Below are 16,579 nucleotides of genomic sequence, written 5' to 3' on the forward strand. Positions count from 1 at the left end.
GTTACTTAGACAGCAATTATAAAAAAGCCATGGTAATAGAGGAAATCATTCTTACTCTCTAGAGGTAAATAAAAAAATTGTGGAATATCTCAGTTGTAATACAAAGTTGTAATACAAAGTTGTAAACACTGATTCCATGAGTTTGCAAAAAGTTATTCTGACGTCAAACAGGAAAGAGGCATTTAAAGAAAGTTTTCACAAAGAAATAATTTTAATTTCAGAAGTACTCTGTCCTAAAACAAAACCAAATCTGGAAGGAGTAGAATTTTCTACCGGGACTTGGTAACACTTCATGGACAAGGAGGATGTGACTCATGCTGCTCACGACTGCTGGAACCTATAACCTGTAAGTCTCAGCTCTCTGAAGTCTCACTCCAGGCTCCCCTTCAGGCATGTACTACATGATGACTCAGAGCTGTTGCCTAAAGCAGAGTTTTTCCTTGACTGTTTTGTCTTCTCTTGTTGACTATATGGCATCAGAAGGGATGGAGGATGCAAGTATGAATTGTGGTCCATTTTAACTAATGTGCAAAGTTGTAAGAATTGCTTAGAAGGGGTAAGGAGAAGAACAAGATAATGTTCTTTTCTTTTTAAATAATATTCTACCTAGTGTCAAGTAATATTTTCCCTTTTGTTCTTCTCAGCTGCAGGGAATGCCTCAGGAAGCAGAGCAGTCAAGCTCTTAATTTACTTTCCCCTTGACGGCTCCACGCATTGCAGCAGAGGCAGAGTCTTGCTGTTGGTCTGTCTTCTAATCAGTCTGAGGGAATTATGCTTTGTTGCTTACCACAATATGCTGCTGCTTTGCTGTCTATTATACTCATGAATAAAAGAGCAGGAGGAAGTTGAAAATAGGTTTTATTTTCATCAGGCACAAAATCTTCTTGCAACCCTCATGCAGTATGTTAATTAAACTGTTGCCTTACTATCCATGAGCAATCTCCTTGTTTACTTTGCAGTGAAAAGCAAGAGTGTAGGACTGCAAAGAGACAGAGAATGATAGGCTCCTACCTCCTGAAAATACAACTGCTTTGCTATGTCCCCAGTGCAAAGCACTCATCATTGTGACCTGTGGGTCACTGGCAGTGAAGAAGTGTGCTAACGTGAGTGGCTGTTACTTTAGATTGTTTATGACAGTTTTACTATCGTAATTATTCAAATACTTTTTGGTCACTGAAAGAGCTCTGGAGGCTTATCAGAGGCAATCGAAGCAGAGGCAGTCTCACAAATAGGAAGTTTAGCCCAATTTTGCTTCACAACATCTAAAAAGGGCTCTTTATAGTGTTTCCTAGAAGCCTCTGAATTTGTCCTGTGAGGCATCTGGGATGTGGCCATAAAGAATAACAAGTGAGCTTTGAGGGAACCTTTTGGTTGATGAAAGAGGGAATAAAGTTGCCTTAGTCACACAACTGAACCCATATTATGCCATTCTGCATATGCGTATTCTATTGGTGTTTTGCTAAAATTTCACTTGGGTTAGAAGAGGTGAGTGGCCTTTTTGTCCTCAATTCAGAGAAAATGAAAAAGGTCAGTCATGGTATTTCCTATGAATATTCATAGGACATCTTTGGCACTGAATGTTATCTATTAATTTACTATCAGGGGAAAGTACAATGCAAAGAATAAATAGTGCATGGATTATAAAGTAATCATGCCTTCTGAGCATGGCCAGACCATGGAGAGCAGGTACATAATGTAGCTCCCATCTGGACATCAGCCTGGGAGAACATATGTGGAAAGGACTGTAAGAAACACAAGTGGGTACCAGAGCAGGAAAGCAGAGCTGAGCAGACATCATGTGGGAAGTCTTGGAAGAGTTGCTTTTGATTATGTGATTTCTGTGTGGTGGCATACAGGGCCTAACACCATAAAAAATTCACTGAGGGCTCTGAGTTTAGTTGAGAGAGAGCAGCTCTCTTAGATCAGACTGCTGAGTGCTAGCATGTGAGACTCAGTTTGCATTTTTGTTAGGAATAGTTTGCCTCAGTGGATGCTTTCTTCTATGGTTAATTTCATTTGTTTTTTTTCATTTCTCATTAACTTGCTGCTGAGATATTATTAATGATTTTGTACATTTAATGGGTATTAACAATTAGTGCTCAAGATCAAAAGATATTTAGGCAGTGAGGCCTTTCAGAGTTCAAACTCTGCTTCTTTTCCTTTTTACTATAATTTTGCTGATCAACTTGCATGTTTTTCCAGAGTATATGAAGAAAGTCAGCTAACATGAAAGAGCATAAACAAGTGCAGGGTGGTGAAATCTAGGATCACAGGTCTTTGGTGGGAAGAGATCTCCATAATGGATTTGGTGTTATTGCAGGGACTATCTCTGTCTCTTCAGAAATGCAACAGAAATCAGCTTAAAATGTATTACTTTTTCTGCACTGACTATTTTGAAGAGACTTGTGGAAATCTATTCCATTCTAGTGATTAAAAACTTTGTTGTATTCAGAACAAATTCCTCAGCTTACAATTGTGACCAGTGTATATGCATTTCTTTTTGTGAAAATAGTCATCTTTTTCATCCTCTTTGAATGCATTTTGCCAACACATTAGTCTATGTGACTCATAATGTGCGATTCCTACTTATTTATACAGTTTTTCTTCCTTATCAATGCTTACATTACTGTCTTGCACATTTATGTACTGCTACCGCAACTACACCTCATCTATATTTCTGATATGTACTATTTCCCTCCTAATATCCTGTCACATATGATAAAGAAAGACTGATAAAGAAAGAATTCAGTGGTTTCAAAGAAAAGTAGATATTATGTAATTTGAGAGTTTGACTTTGCAGACCAAAGAACTTCAAGGTAAATTTTATTATCTTGATTTATTGAAGTTCGTTGTGATAACAAAGACTAGAATAAATTTGGGTATGTCATATCATTAAGTACCTTTACTATAAATTAAGGGCATGCATTATCTAGAAATTTAGAGATGTTTTCATTTTCAAATCCATGCAATATGATGATCCAATCTTCTTACAATATAACTATTCATTATAATGAGCTAAGAATAACATGGAAATGAAATCATTACACATGCTTTTTGAAGGCAGAAAATTAATGAACTTGTGACAGCAGAATTCAGTATAACATTGTACCAATTTGCCTTTTTCTTCCTTCTCTATGGCCAGTATGCTCATTAATTTGTCTCTTCTTTTCAGCCTTTTCTCTTGGACTGGTACAATTATCTTCACTTTGGAAGAAGAAACAGAGACATTTTTAACATTAGAGAGACTTCATAAGTACTGGTAAGTATGTTTAGACTGTGAGCTCTTGCAGCTGTTCTTATGGCACATTTACCAATGTTCTTCCATGGACAGAGTCCTGTGAGTGCTGCTTGAATGATTGTACTATATCATGTATCTGTGTTCCTCCAAGCAACTTAACTCTTGTTTTATTTCCTTTGCCTCTCAAGAGCACTGGTTTTTACCCTAATGATGCAATTTCTGAAATGTAACGGTCTTGTGTGATTTCCTATGTTTGTTACCTTACTTGTAGCCTTATAATTTGATGTTATTAGTAGGCTTGATGAATGAGAAATACAGCAATAGTGTGTAGTCCATTTGATATTTATGGTGCTATATAGCTTTGTTCCCAACAGAAGGTCTTAAAGTATCTTTCCTATCTTTTTCAGCCTGAAAATTATGGCTGTTCGCTCTCTATGGACTATTAACCTTGATTGTATGTCAACCATATATTTTGTCTGAATTTCTTACGCAAATGAATCTCACATATTGTTTTATATTGCTGTTAGTACTGCTGTGTGCCTCAGAGGCTTTAATAAAACATACCTGCACATGGCCTACTTTTTTCTTCCTTAAAAACAAATCAATTGAAGTCAGTAGTGTTGTTCCTGGTCTAAAACAAGACAGCAGAATTAGGCTGATCTGTTTGCAGCATTCCTTCACACACACTCTTCAAAGAATCGAGCAAATTTAAGTATATATGTGAATGCTTATTCAAAAAGAACAGGTGTGTGGAACTATCAATTTTCAATATTTTTTATACAGAGGCATGATTTTGTGTGAGTTTTCTCACGTGCTGGGATTTTGAGCAGCTTTGGAGCTGCTCTAGTCTGTATTCTTCGCGACATCAGATTATGTGCCTTTCAGAAAGCTCGACTCCTGTGAGAAATCCAGGCAAATGCTGCAGATAGAAATCAATAACCAAAGCAACACGTCAGGTCTGCAGAGCTTTTGTGCCTGGCAAAGTGAAAACATGTATGTCAACAACAGAGATTGTGTTAACATCGGGATTATCGCTCTCTGCAACTGCAAATTAAGAGCCGAGTCAATTTCTGAGATGGTGGCAGCAATACATCTCAAACTTTTACAGATTTGTGGAGGAGTGGCCTACAATGGGAGTCAGCACTCATTTTAGCAAGTCCTCTAGAACTTGGCTAAATCATATCTGAGAACTTGAAGAAAAAAATAGCACAAAAAGCTGGCAAGCAGATTGGCGTATTATGAGACGGCAGATGAGTAAGTCTTAGCAGCAGGTATTGCTGCCCGGCCTTTCCACACTCAGAATAAACATGTTTTCTCCCCTTGAGTGCTGGAGGTGGTGTGCATCAGGTGTGGAAATGGTGCTGAAAACGTCAGAGGACAGCATGGATAGTTCATTATGGAAGTGCTTAATCATTTATCTGTTCTAGGGAAGAGGGTTAGGTAACAACACTAATTGGGCAGTAGTCACTCAGCCTTATATAAGCTGTGTGTGGACAGGCACAGTTTCTGCAGGCAAAAGAAATCACCAAGGAAATTCAGCTTTTGCTGGTGACTCACCTTGCTAAATCATCTGAAGTGAGGGAAACTTTTGGAAAGGGATGAGGAATGGCTCAAGCTCTTTCTCTATTTCATCAGGAATTTAGGGCTCAGCCTTGTGAGGAAGAAAGTAGCTCTGCATATTTACTGCATGAAAGGGATTTTTGGAGAGTTGAAATGGGTTTAGTTTCTTTTTCTCTTTTTTTTTTTTCCTTTTGCATGTGAATGAGATTAATGTCAAAGCATATGACAATCTGAGTTTTCCTTGGCTTTCAAGTAGAAGCAGCTATTTTGCAGACATCCTCACTAACATCAGCTTTAGAAAGTTACGAATGAAAAATGAAAATTACTGTGCTCAATTCCTTGGGGTAAGAAGAACAGTTACTGTGCTTAAGAAAACAAAATATGGACTTGGAGTAAAGAGAGCGATCAGAGAATTTCTGAGATGTTTAAAAAAATGTTTTCTTATGGAAAGATTTCAGCATTTGATATCCATGGTGAGCTGGAAATGGGAGAAGATGCTGGTCCCTGACCACTGATGAACTCCACCCTCAGCATGCAGTGAGGGTTGGTGTATCTTTTTCTAGTAGATTTGAATATTCTTTCTTTTTCTTTTCATGCCTATGTGTGTGTATATATATCTATAATAATATATACATAAAATATTAACGTGTCATGGTGTCCTTTGCTGCAAAAATAGGGTATGGGGCAGGCTGGTGGCTGAGTTAGCTGTCAGAATCTGTCTCTAAAAGCCTGTTAGTGGCAGCACCAATGAAGCACTGCCAGTGCTGAATGGAAATGTACACTAACATCAAGTCATTACCAGGGCTGAGAAACCGATGCTGCTTTCAAGCATCAGTGGGGGAAGTAAAATGCAGTGCTTAGGGAACACTCTGTCTGTGTAGTCTTGATGACTCTATACCCATATCTAGATAATGACCTTCTCAGGCTGCGTGTTCTAGGGAAAGTTTTGAGGCTGGTTTGTCATTAATTAATATTTTAGCCTTCAGCAGAAATTGACAGATGGAAAAAGCATCGCAGCAGAACTTGCCCTTGTATTTAAGAATCATTAATGTGTGCTATAATCTGTTAAACATGCTGTATTTGGAAACCTATTAGGCTTTGATTTATGAATTAGAAGTTAGAAGATAATTCATGTCAGCAACAATCAGCTTACAGACCTGGATGGCTCATTACAGTGGATGCTGTTCTGTTCATTATTCATCACAGAGTGACATTATTTGGGACAGGCGTCTTTTTAACCAAATAATAAAATATTTGGATAACATATAAAATGCCTTGAAATTGGAGTTGCTGTGAGATTTATTTCTGAAGAAAGAAATAACGCATTTAAGTTCAAATTAGCTCAGTGTGCTATGTGAGTACATAAATCTGTATAAACCTGAGTGCAGAAAGTGCCTGGGAAGCAATCCCAGGTGCCTTATTTGGAGCAGCTCCAGGTAAGCATGAGGGAGTCAGTCTACATCAAAAAGTCTCATTATGTGTCTCGATTAATTTGAGGCAACTATAGGGCTTCAGTTTTATCCCTTATTTCCTTGCACTGTTCTCTGCAGCAGAAACAGACTTTGGCCAATTATATACTATTATAATTACTGTTAGCTGGTTTTGGTGCTACCTGCAGTATCTTTTATCTCTCCAATTATTCTCCAATAAAACATGCGAGATTTGCAACTGGAACTGTGATTTTTGTTTGTTTTTGTTTCAGGATAATAAAGGATCAAGTTTTTATTTGCTTGATGGAAGAAATAAGGCTTTAATAAACATAGGAGATGCTGAAATATGTCTGAGAAAGCTGGTGACTGTTATCACCTGTGCCAATAAACATAAGAAAAATAAGAAAACACTCTGGTCTCTTATGTCACTGAAAAATACAATACATGCCTTTTAATCAGGCAGAGTTTCATTGGGCTTATTGGAGGGGCTTTTTGAATTTACCTTTAAGCTATACATTGGGAAATAGATATAGGGCTTGTCATCATTTACCAGTACTTACTGCAGCATGTCAAAATGCAGAGGTAAGCAAGATCTGCTGTGCGTTAGCTGTGTGTACCTAATGGATATAAGGAATCCATGATTGTGTTACAAGAAAATGGGCTGCAAGGCAGGACAGGGTATTTAGCAAAGTGTTTGAAAAATATGCTTGGGCTTCAGGATGTGAATGTGTCATCCAGGTTTAATGAGTATGCCCTACTGTAACTGCTACGGCTTGGAAGCGTGCATGTTGTGAAGACAGGCACTGTGCATGTCCACGGGGACACTGACACAGTAACTGCTACTAGAAATGGGTATGAAGTCAGAAATCAGAGCTGTATCATTTCTGTTCCTGAGTTTGCATTTCGGGCATTGCAATCCTCTCCTGGGATGTGCAGCCTCTGAGCAAGCAGAGAGCAGTTGCTGAGCTGTATCTATGCATTCTACACCAAGGGTGGCCACTGCACAGCCTGGTGTCGTCTATGGAACAGAGCACCCCTGAACATTCCCTTGGGCTGCTTTTGGTGCAGATTCCAATTTGCACAAGGTAACCCTAAATGGTCAGGCAACAAGATCTGCTCAAGCTTGTTCCTTTTGTCTGCTCCGTTAATGCGTCAGTGCAGCCAATTTCTTACTTTTGTCTCAGTGGGGAGAGATTCGATTTCTTCTTGTCCCTATTGCTTTAAGTGAGACAAATCACCCAGTCCATCCTCACTTGGCTTTCACCAACCATAATGACCCTCATTTTGGGAAGAAAAGTTTCCAATACAGAGATGGGGGGGGAAAAAATCCTGTCTTGTTCTTGTTCTGACGTGTAGTTTGTGTCCTGCTAATGGTGCCATTTTCTGGGATTTCTCTATACTTTTTTGAAACAAAATACAAGTTACAACTTCAAGTTACAAATCTAAATGAAACTAAAGATTACGTTAACTCTAAAGCAAGCTGTAGATTTGGTAAGACTTCAGGTAGAATAGTCCCAGGATCCCTACCTTTCTGTGCATTTCAGACCACCGCTGGGGGAAATCTGTACTTCTGCATAATCCACACGCTTGGTGTGCCAGAGCCCAGTGGATATAACTGCCCTGTTCTTGGCTTCCATTCACCTGTCAGCTCTCTGGAGATCTGCAGGGAGGGAAGCTGTGTCTTAGCGCTTTATCTTGGGCTCATAGGGATCAACAGAAACAGAAACATCTCATTTCTGTGATCCTTGGCGCTCTTGAATACCAATGAGCTGGAAAGATCAAAGCAAATTATAAGCACGCACTGTTGGCACAACGGTGCCGTGGATAAGGAGCAGATTGCCCTGAGAGCTGGTAGGAATCAGACCACTGAAAGCCTCCCCCTGTTATTCCTATTCACCAGGACAAAGGAAAAATAAAGGTTGTCTTAACACCCTTATTGCCATATTGGCTGAGCTGCAGCCTCTTTCTTGTCTAGTCAAAATGAGCATTATAGAGGGAACAGTTATCAAACTACGAACATCTGAAAGAGGAATGCCATTCCTAAGTACTGTGGTGGTAGGAGGTGATGTGCTGCAGTGTAGGCTTTCAGAAGTTGGAACAAACAACAGTGAGGCCAAGTTCCAAGGTTATAAAGCTTTGCTACAAGGACAGATCGAGTGATGCCAGTGGAAAAGTGGCTTTTTCCCCGGGGAAAGCACAAGCTGCTTCCAGGCAGGCAGGCTGCTGGCACGGGCCACGCTGTCTCTAGTCTCAGCCAACTTGATGTTGCTTGAATGGCTGCAGCTTCAGCCAGAGGCATGGGGACAAAGTCTGACGTGGTAGCAGAGATGAGAACAATGAGTCTACCAAGGTCCCGGTGATGAAAAAATGGAAGCCATCCCACCACACTGGATTAGGCGCAGGTCCAGTCTTTGTTATCTCTTCTTTTATCTTCATGCAACAGGGCAGCTCCACACTTCTTCCCTTTAAGAGGAACACATTTTCTCAGCAAATCAAAATTTTAAAGCAGGGTATCATAAAGCAGAGATATCTAAAGATCAGAAACTTCATTTACTTTCTTAGAAATCTGGAGGGAAATTTTCTCTCTTCCCCTCCCCCATAAATTGTTCCAGGAAAAGTAAATCTACAAAATGAGGAGACTGAAGGTCATACCAGAAGGCTGGAAAGCATTTGACCTTTTTCCCCTTTCACCAAAACACCACAGCCTGAGTGTTTGGGGATTGGACTAGATGATCTCGGGGTCCCTTTCAACCCCTACAAATCTGTGATTCTGTCTGCATTAAGGCCCTGAGAGCCACTATGGCCACTTTCTTTGCATTGTAGATGTCAAGGACGTTTATTCCAAACGAGACTGATCTCCAGGGTTTTGTTTTTTTTCTTTTTAAATAAGAATCAGGTAACTGACTTTAATTAAACTCTACTTTACTTGGAATTAATGAGCTCATTAGCTAATTTCCAATGAATCTATCCTTTTCTGAACATCTGTCACCAATAACAAGGAAATCATTAAATTATTAAATGCACAACTTAAAAATATTTACTAAAGCTTTATTTTCTTGTCTGGGCATAGTCTGAAACTCACTTAAGTGAACGTCTGCTTTAGGTGTTTTAAAACTGCTTTTAAATGCCCATTGGCAATGTTTACACAGAACAATGTATTATCAAAGATGTCCCCAGTGATGTCCCTGGTGGCACAGTGGTCACATTGCTTAGAGAAAAGCTTCAAGCTAACAAGAAAATTTCTCAGTGCAATTTTCTGGAAAGTTTGAAAGACTGCTTCCAACTCTTAAAGACAAAACAAACAAACCCTGAAGTCAACGACCACCACATTTCACCGTTTTCAGAATTATTTGCAGGAAGTTTTTTCTCTCCCAGATGTTTTTTGCTTGCATTCACAACGTCAGACATTCATTGCTTCTAACTGGGTGATTCTGCACTACCTTTGTTCTCAGCAGAGTCTGTTTTCTTGCAGAGAAAAGTAGGGAGGATTGTATTTACCGTGTGTGTTCCTGAAGTCCCTCTCTATTTTAAAAAACAACAACTTGATGATCCTTTGGGAATTTTGCTGGTGGCAATTTTCTTGCTGATATGTGAACACTGATAGACTACTTTGTGTGGGGAAAATTCTTAAAAGTTACACTGCCATGTAATTTTATCTTGGAGGCATTGTTAACTGGTTTATTTTCAAGTAGTGCTTTCCAACAGAGCTCAGTTAACGTTCCAACATTTTCAACCACCTTTTTTCTTCGTTGTTTTCTCTCGTTCCTTTATGCTCACTCAGTTTTGTGATCAGTGACTCATTTCTCAGGTTTGAGTCCCTATTCTCCTCATGCAGCCCACCTTTTTCTCACCTTGCTGTCTATTCTTGCAGAACTAATCTTGTTCTCCTTTTAGCAATTCCAAGTATGAAGTTTCAAAAGATTAAACAAATAAATAAACGCAGAGGGAGGAAGCTAAAAGAAAATGATCCAACCACAGGCAACCGGAGAGGAAGGTTTGGAAAATCTTTAAAATCTGAGTTTGTGATTTGTTAAAGGAAAAAAAGATGCAGAGTGCTTCAGCACCAGCCAAAGGCTGGTAAGGCTGAACTCAGCTTCAGCCTTAATGCAAATATGGTTTTCAGCCAAACTACTCTGTGTACTTCTGAATGCTCTTGAGAATTCTAGCTCATTAGGCAGAAGGAGTCGTGCTGTGTTGTGTGGTGCCTAAGCATTAGGATCCCAAACGTAGCTGCCACTTTTCTGCACATGCTAGAAGCCATGACTTCGAAGCAAATTTTTCAAGTGCCCTGGAGTTTAAACATCAGCATCCTTTCTCCTTTTTCAGAAAGCAGCACCTGAAATGGGGAGTTGAATATCTGAGGCTTGTCACTTCTACTGGCTGTTCCATGGCTCCTGAGAGAAAGATACATATTCTGTGATGCTTTTCCCCCAAATTCTGAGGAATAAAATGTGGCTGTCACCATCTGGGGACAGAAGCGCTTTTTGCTCATGTCAGGATGACAGAAAAGCTGTTACTGCTGCCTGATTCATTTCAGAGCTCGATGAGGCCATGGACATCACTATTCACATCACAGCACAGGGCGCTGGGTTAGATACTAAGTGTGCTTAGAGAGGAAACAGTGAGAAGCATTCACAAATCTGAGCTCACACCAAGTTGTAATACAGGGAAATGGCACTTAGAGCCTGCATGGTTGGCTTCCCCATTAATCTGAAGGTATTATATGCAGATTGACCAATGTCCTTCAACATTTGAACTGCTGATCATCATGACTGTTTTCAATGAAAACATATTTCAATGATAGGCATAGATTAAATTAATATTTATTGTGCTTTGAGCTGTTTTCTGCTTAGATCCTTCAGTAGCCTTAGATCCTATCAGAATGTCTTGAAAGTGCAGCAACTTCAGTGCTCTGATGTTCACATAACTCAGGTCCATTGCAGCTTCTCTGCATATTCAGCCGTAATTTCAAGATGCATTTTTCTTTTAAATTTATTATTTTTTTCTTCTAAGCCAGAAACATTTTTTGCGTTAAATCTTAGTTGTTAATCTCACCAGACAAAGCTCTAATAATTCTTATTAATTAAATCTCCCTCTAAGGAAGTCAGAACCAATCAAGTGTAGTAAATAGCCATGCAGCTTCTGTTGGTTGGAGCTGCATGTTTGCTTCAGATTTGTTTGTGCATTCAAACAGTGCACTGTATCAGTGTGTGAAATAAAGAGTAAGGAGTTTGAGAGTAAGATGGAGAGTCAAGAGGGAAAAAAAACAGAGCAAGTGAGTTGGAAGGAATATAAAGTCCTGGAAACAAAGCAGTGATGCATGTTTCAGCCTGAGTACAGTATATTTTCTTGGCTTATATTTTCCTATGAGCTTTTTGGACAAACCCATAGCTAAGTTCTGAAGTAGTCAGAATGGCATAAAGATGGAAGAGATGACAAAGAAACATGGCAGCTCAAAAATGAACAATGTAGGTAATATAAGGAATGAACAAAATAGAAAACAGAAGGAAAAGTCCAAAAAAACAGATTAGAGTTTTTAAATAGAACTGTAATGCTTTCTCTGACTGGAAAAAAGTAGTATTAATATGCTGCCTTTGTTTGGGCTCTAAGGAAATTTAAAATCACACGAAATCTAAGTTTAATAAGTCTAGCTGCTAATTGGAGCAACTCTGAAAAACTCAGTGGGAAGAGCAGAAGGGAAGAAGAGCATGGTTAACTCATGAAACATAACAGCCAAACTGAAATGCAAGGAGTCCCAGATGGAGCATTGTTTCCTTCCCTGTGCATTGTGTCTGGTGCTGCAGACACATATCAAGATAAAATGGAGTGAATTAAAGCCCAGCCTTTGGCAGCTGCATGACCTGATAGCAAAGACTGATCAGGAATTAAATCCTTCTGAACCACTTAGTAACAGAGGTTTCATGAGGTAGAAGGCTCAGGGCAATTGGGCTGCAAGAAAAATGGACATCTACCAAACTTCAGTGTGCAAAGTGAAGATAGATATTGGAGCCAGTCTATGGAGTTGTAAAACTGAACCAGACATAATAATTCACAATAATTTCTCGTTTTTAAAGGTTTCTTGATGTTCTTACCTTCCCTCTCAGAAACTTATGCACAGGAAGCCAAAAGAAATGGAAATAAATCGATTTTCAAACGTGAAAGCACCAGTGACATAAGGAGGAGTCAGTATGTATTTTTCAAAAAATCCCAAAAAGAAAATCCCCAATTAAACTGTGCTTTTTTCTCAGTGTGTTCTCAGTTTATCTTTCCCCTATGTCCGATTAAGGCAGAGCTAATTAATCTAGAATTACACCAGCGTTACCAAAACAAAGTGATTATTTAGCATAACAAGGCTGGCAATTAGTATAATTCCAGAGCTAATGTTACCATTAGCAGCGATGAATGCCTCTGTGGGATGTGCAGCTAAATCTTGGCTCTCTGGTTGTATCTCCCTTCAACAACATTATCTTGATTAGAGATTATCTCTCTGTGATCTTAAATTCAGTCCTAGTGGTAGGACTGGAAGACATGATCTTGACAGCCGTCACTGGAGCAGCTTTTCTTGTACAAGTTTGGCCAGCCGTGGATAATCAGCAGCTTGTGCTTCCCCGGGGTCAGGCTGGTATTGTCGAGTGGCCAACATCTTCCATCCAAACTGCTTCATGATCTCTGTCTGCGGGGGTTTCTCTCTTCCTCATGTTGCTGCTTGGAGTAGCTTCCCTTCGACATGCCCTAAATTACAGCTGCAGCACAACAGATCTGTGCTATGACAACTCCTGAAATCTTGGCCTAAGGGCAGTGTCTACCTATAAATTTAAGGGATTGGAAACATATTTTCTAACTCACAGTGACAGGACTGGAACGAGTTGTGCTGGGTGACCATGTGGCTTGGTTCCAACAGGCCTGGCCAGACTTGGTTTCATGGTTTTATGGCAAGTGATATCTGTACATCTAAATTCATTTAGGTTCTTCTCAAAGAACTGCTAAGAGCCCAAATGTTGGTCTGCATTCAGTAATTAACATTTCCCTTGAACACACAACATAAACCATGTGGGAAGAATCAGCTGACAGCATCTCAGTGGGTTGCTCCAAGAGCCTTTGAGGGTCATACATTATGTCTATGTATCAGGAAACCATAGGGAGCAGACTTTGTAATAGTCAGCAACTTGATTTTCTTTTTCTTTGTTTTCTAAATTGGATGAGGTCTGACTTAGAGGTAATTTTACTTTATCCTAGTATCTAGGATTTCAGTGTCTTGCTTATTCAGTTTAGCTACATTTTCAGTTAGCAAGTATAAAAGAAATTTCCGCCAGGACTGGCTGAAACTTGGACTGACCTCTGTTAATGGTTTGCTATTTCCTGGGAAGTAAAGTATAATTTAATCATGAATTTTATAATGAAAATTGCCAAAAGGAACACATGTAATTAATCATTTACCAGTATAAATGTTTTGTGGGCAAAAGAGAGGTGATTTAAAAAATTTAGTTCCCCTGACCTCTGCATCACATTAGAGTCACTGAAGGACTGACACAAGCAAATTCTCCTTCAAGAACATATGCCATAGTCCCTTGCTGCAAGATTTCGGTGGTCTTACACATCAAAAATGAAAATCTCTATTGCAGTCTTCATATCATAGTTGTGTAGTGGTAGTTAAATATTGGGAAATATTTTCTAAGAGAAAGGTAAGTGGAATTCTGCAGTAGCTTGCCTGGAGGAGATGTGCAGTTTCTGTTAGCCATCTAAGGAAAGGTTGGAGAAACAGACAAATGCTGTTCTTTCAGTGTTCAATGTGTTCCATCAGAGAAACAAAGTCTGTGCCTCTCTTTAAGTGACTTGGTATTAGACAAATTCTCAAATGTGAAACAGAGCAGCAACATCATCAGCTGGCATAAGTCTAGTGATCTTAATGGCAATTTACCTGTCTGCTCATTGCAGTTATATTCACAAACCTTAGTCCATCTACAAATCTCATATTTCACAGTGTGTGTTTGTATAAAAAATATGTAACCTGGAAAAAAGCAAAGCGACGTAATTGAAATTGTGTTCTGGGGAAAAGCAGAATGGATTTGTCAGAGAACAAGAATAGGAAGAAAACAGCCTGTGCCTTTCATGTAATTTCATTTGACTTGCTGCATGACGTCAGATAAACCACTGTAACTCTTTTACTCTGCTCTTATTTCCGCTCTTTGTCTTGTCTGTTTACAGCATTACCTGGGACCCTTTAAGGTCTTTGCACTGCAGTGTAGCTGGACCTCTCAAGTTTCAGTGAAAATGATCAGTAATTCATCTGTGGTGAGGGCAACATCTTGCTGTGCACATACGTAGTGCCAAGAAAAAGGTGACCCATTAGACTAAAGGAATGATTAAACTTTATAACACCAACTGTTGGATTTTCCATTCCAAAAACCAATATTCTCCAAGCAATGTATTCAATCAGGGAAGCATTCACACCAAAGTCATGCCGTGTTTTTTGCATCTGTGCTTTGTCAGATTACTTGCTAAATTTAATTTCATAGGAGAAAACTACTGTCTTGTGAGTTTGATGGTGCACTGAACGGGAGAGTGTTGGACAACTTGCAGCACTGTAATTTTCATTTCACTTTAGATCAAAGTCTTACTGTATAAATTGGAGAAAGGGAGAACCTGGCGGCCTCTCATTAGAGATTTCTCACTAGAAAATCCTATTAATCTCTAAAAAGAAACTAGAAGACCAGAGGTATCAAGCTGGAGGCTGGGCAAATCAAGAGAAAATATACTGTTCATAATTTTTACTGGAAGTGGCCAGGACATTTTCCATTCTCAGTGTGTGGTCTGTTCTTGTAAATGATTTTGTAAATAAGAGACATTTTTATCTATAATTTATATTCAACTACAGCGTATAAAAATGATTTGTCTACTTTACAAATATGAAAAAAATTATGTGCTGTTTTCCACTGCAGCTATTACATTATTGATATTTCTAGGGCAGATTGTGCTATCCAACAAAATTTGCTTGTAACATACTCTACCTCACCCACATCAAACAAAACCTCACAAATAAGCCAAAAGCATCAAACAGAACTTCACAAATAACCAGCAGAGCAACAGCTTTAAAGCTTCAGTCAATACCAGAATTGGGTCATTATCCAGTTCTCCCTATGCATAGGTTTAGTGGATGTCACTTTAAACATGACAGGAAGAATGGTATGTTTATAAAGCTCAAGGTGAGTGCACGCTTTCTATTTTGTAATATGTACACACTGAGAAATATTTACCATCCTGCCTTCCAGCTTGCAGAATTTTGTGACTTTTTGGTGAATTCTGTGATGGTTGTGAATGGCCAGGGGAACAGAGCCCCTAGAGCAAAGCAGCAGTGAGCAAAATTCATGATGTTGATACACTGGGAAATAGCAAAGCACTGCTTAGCTTTGTGCTTGAGTTTGAGCTGTAGCACGGGGGATGGTGGAAGCTGTGTCATGTATTCAGGCTAAATGAAGTGGTTGTTGTTGGGTGTCTGTCACAGATTCTCCACTGTGTTTCTGGGCAGTGAACTGAGTCTCTGCTTTTTCTTGGTTATATTCTGTAAGTTGCTGCTCCAGATTGGTGTTGTGGAGAGCAGTACTAAATAGATTCTATTTCCAGGACAGTGTATTCCAATGTTGAACATGTCAGCTGCATGCACAAATAAGATGAAGACAACAAGCACTACAGATAATTAGAATCTGCAGTGGAAAGGGGCTGAGGTGATCAGCAGATTGCATTTTTATTATTACTTTTTTCAGACTGTAGTGCTGAGGTCAAAGTTTTGACTTCATGTGGAGTCTCCTTTGGCTGTGCAGACAAACCTGAACAACGTCACTGCAGTCTGGCCAAAAACCTTTCATCAGGCAGTGTAAAAGATGAAAATATACTTTTCCAGTAATGTTCCTCTGTTCTCAGCATTAATCACTTTGCCTAGATAGAATAAACATGACAAAAATGTTCTGCAGTAGATTCCTCCAGTGTCCCATGAATGCAGGTAGCTCCTGTATTTTTAATCATGTCTCTTGGCATGCATGAAAAGGACAGTAATTAAAACTGAATCCTTGATGCTGAGAGGTGAGTTATTCACATGCATGTTTTACATTCCTAAAATACATTAATACAATTAGTGTATTTATTTTGGGAAAAAAAACCACACACAAAAAACCACTTTCTTTAAGAAGTATCTATTGTGTGAAAGTTACCAGGGTATTCCAGCAAAACTCATAGCCCTTGTTAGTGTCAGTGATCCAGTTTTGGCCAATGCAGCTTGAGAAAAGTAGAGAAAGTCTACTGAAAAGTGAGGGGGTTGATCATTATAAAGTTCAGTTCTCCTCTCCATGGTGAATAG

General features: G+C 39.2%; 1 long non-coding RNA gene across 1 annotated transcript; it reads left to right on the forward strand.

The window, feature by feature from the left end:
• Positions 1 to 227: 227 nt before the first annotated feature.
• On the forward strand, positions 228 to 3,803 carry LOC109368959. The gene is made up of 3 exons (XR_002117464.1): positions 228 to 346; positions 3,173 to 3,259; positions 3,646 to 3,803. It is a non-coding gene; the product is annotated as an uncharacterized LOC109368959 (long non-coding RNA).
• The last annotated feature ends 12,776 nt before the right edge of the window (positions 3,804 to 16,579 follow it).

This window comes from Meleagris gallopavo, chromosome 8 (genome assembly GCF_000146605.3).
Source record: "Meleagris gallopavo isolate NT-WF06-2002-E0010 breed Aviagen turkey brand Nicholas breeding stock chromosome 8, Turkey_5.1, whole genome shotgun sequence".
Classification (NCBI taxonomy): domain Eukaryota; kingdom Metazoa; phylum Chordata; class Aves; order Galliformes; family Phasianidae; genus Meleagris; species Meleagris gallopavo.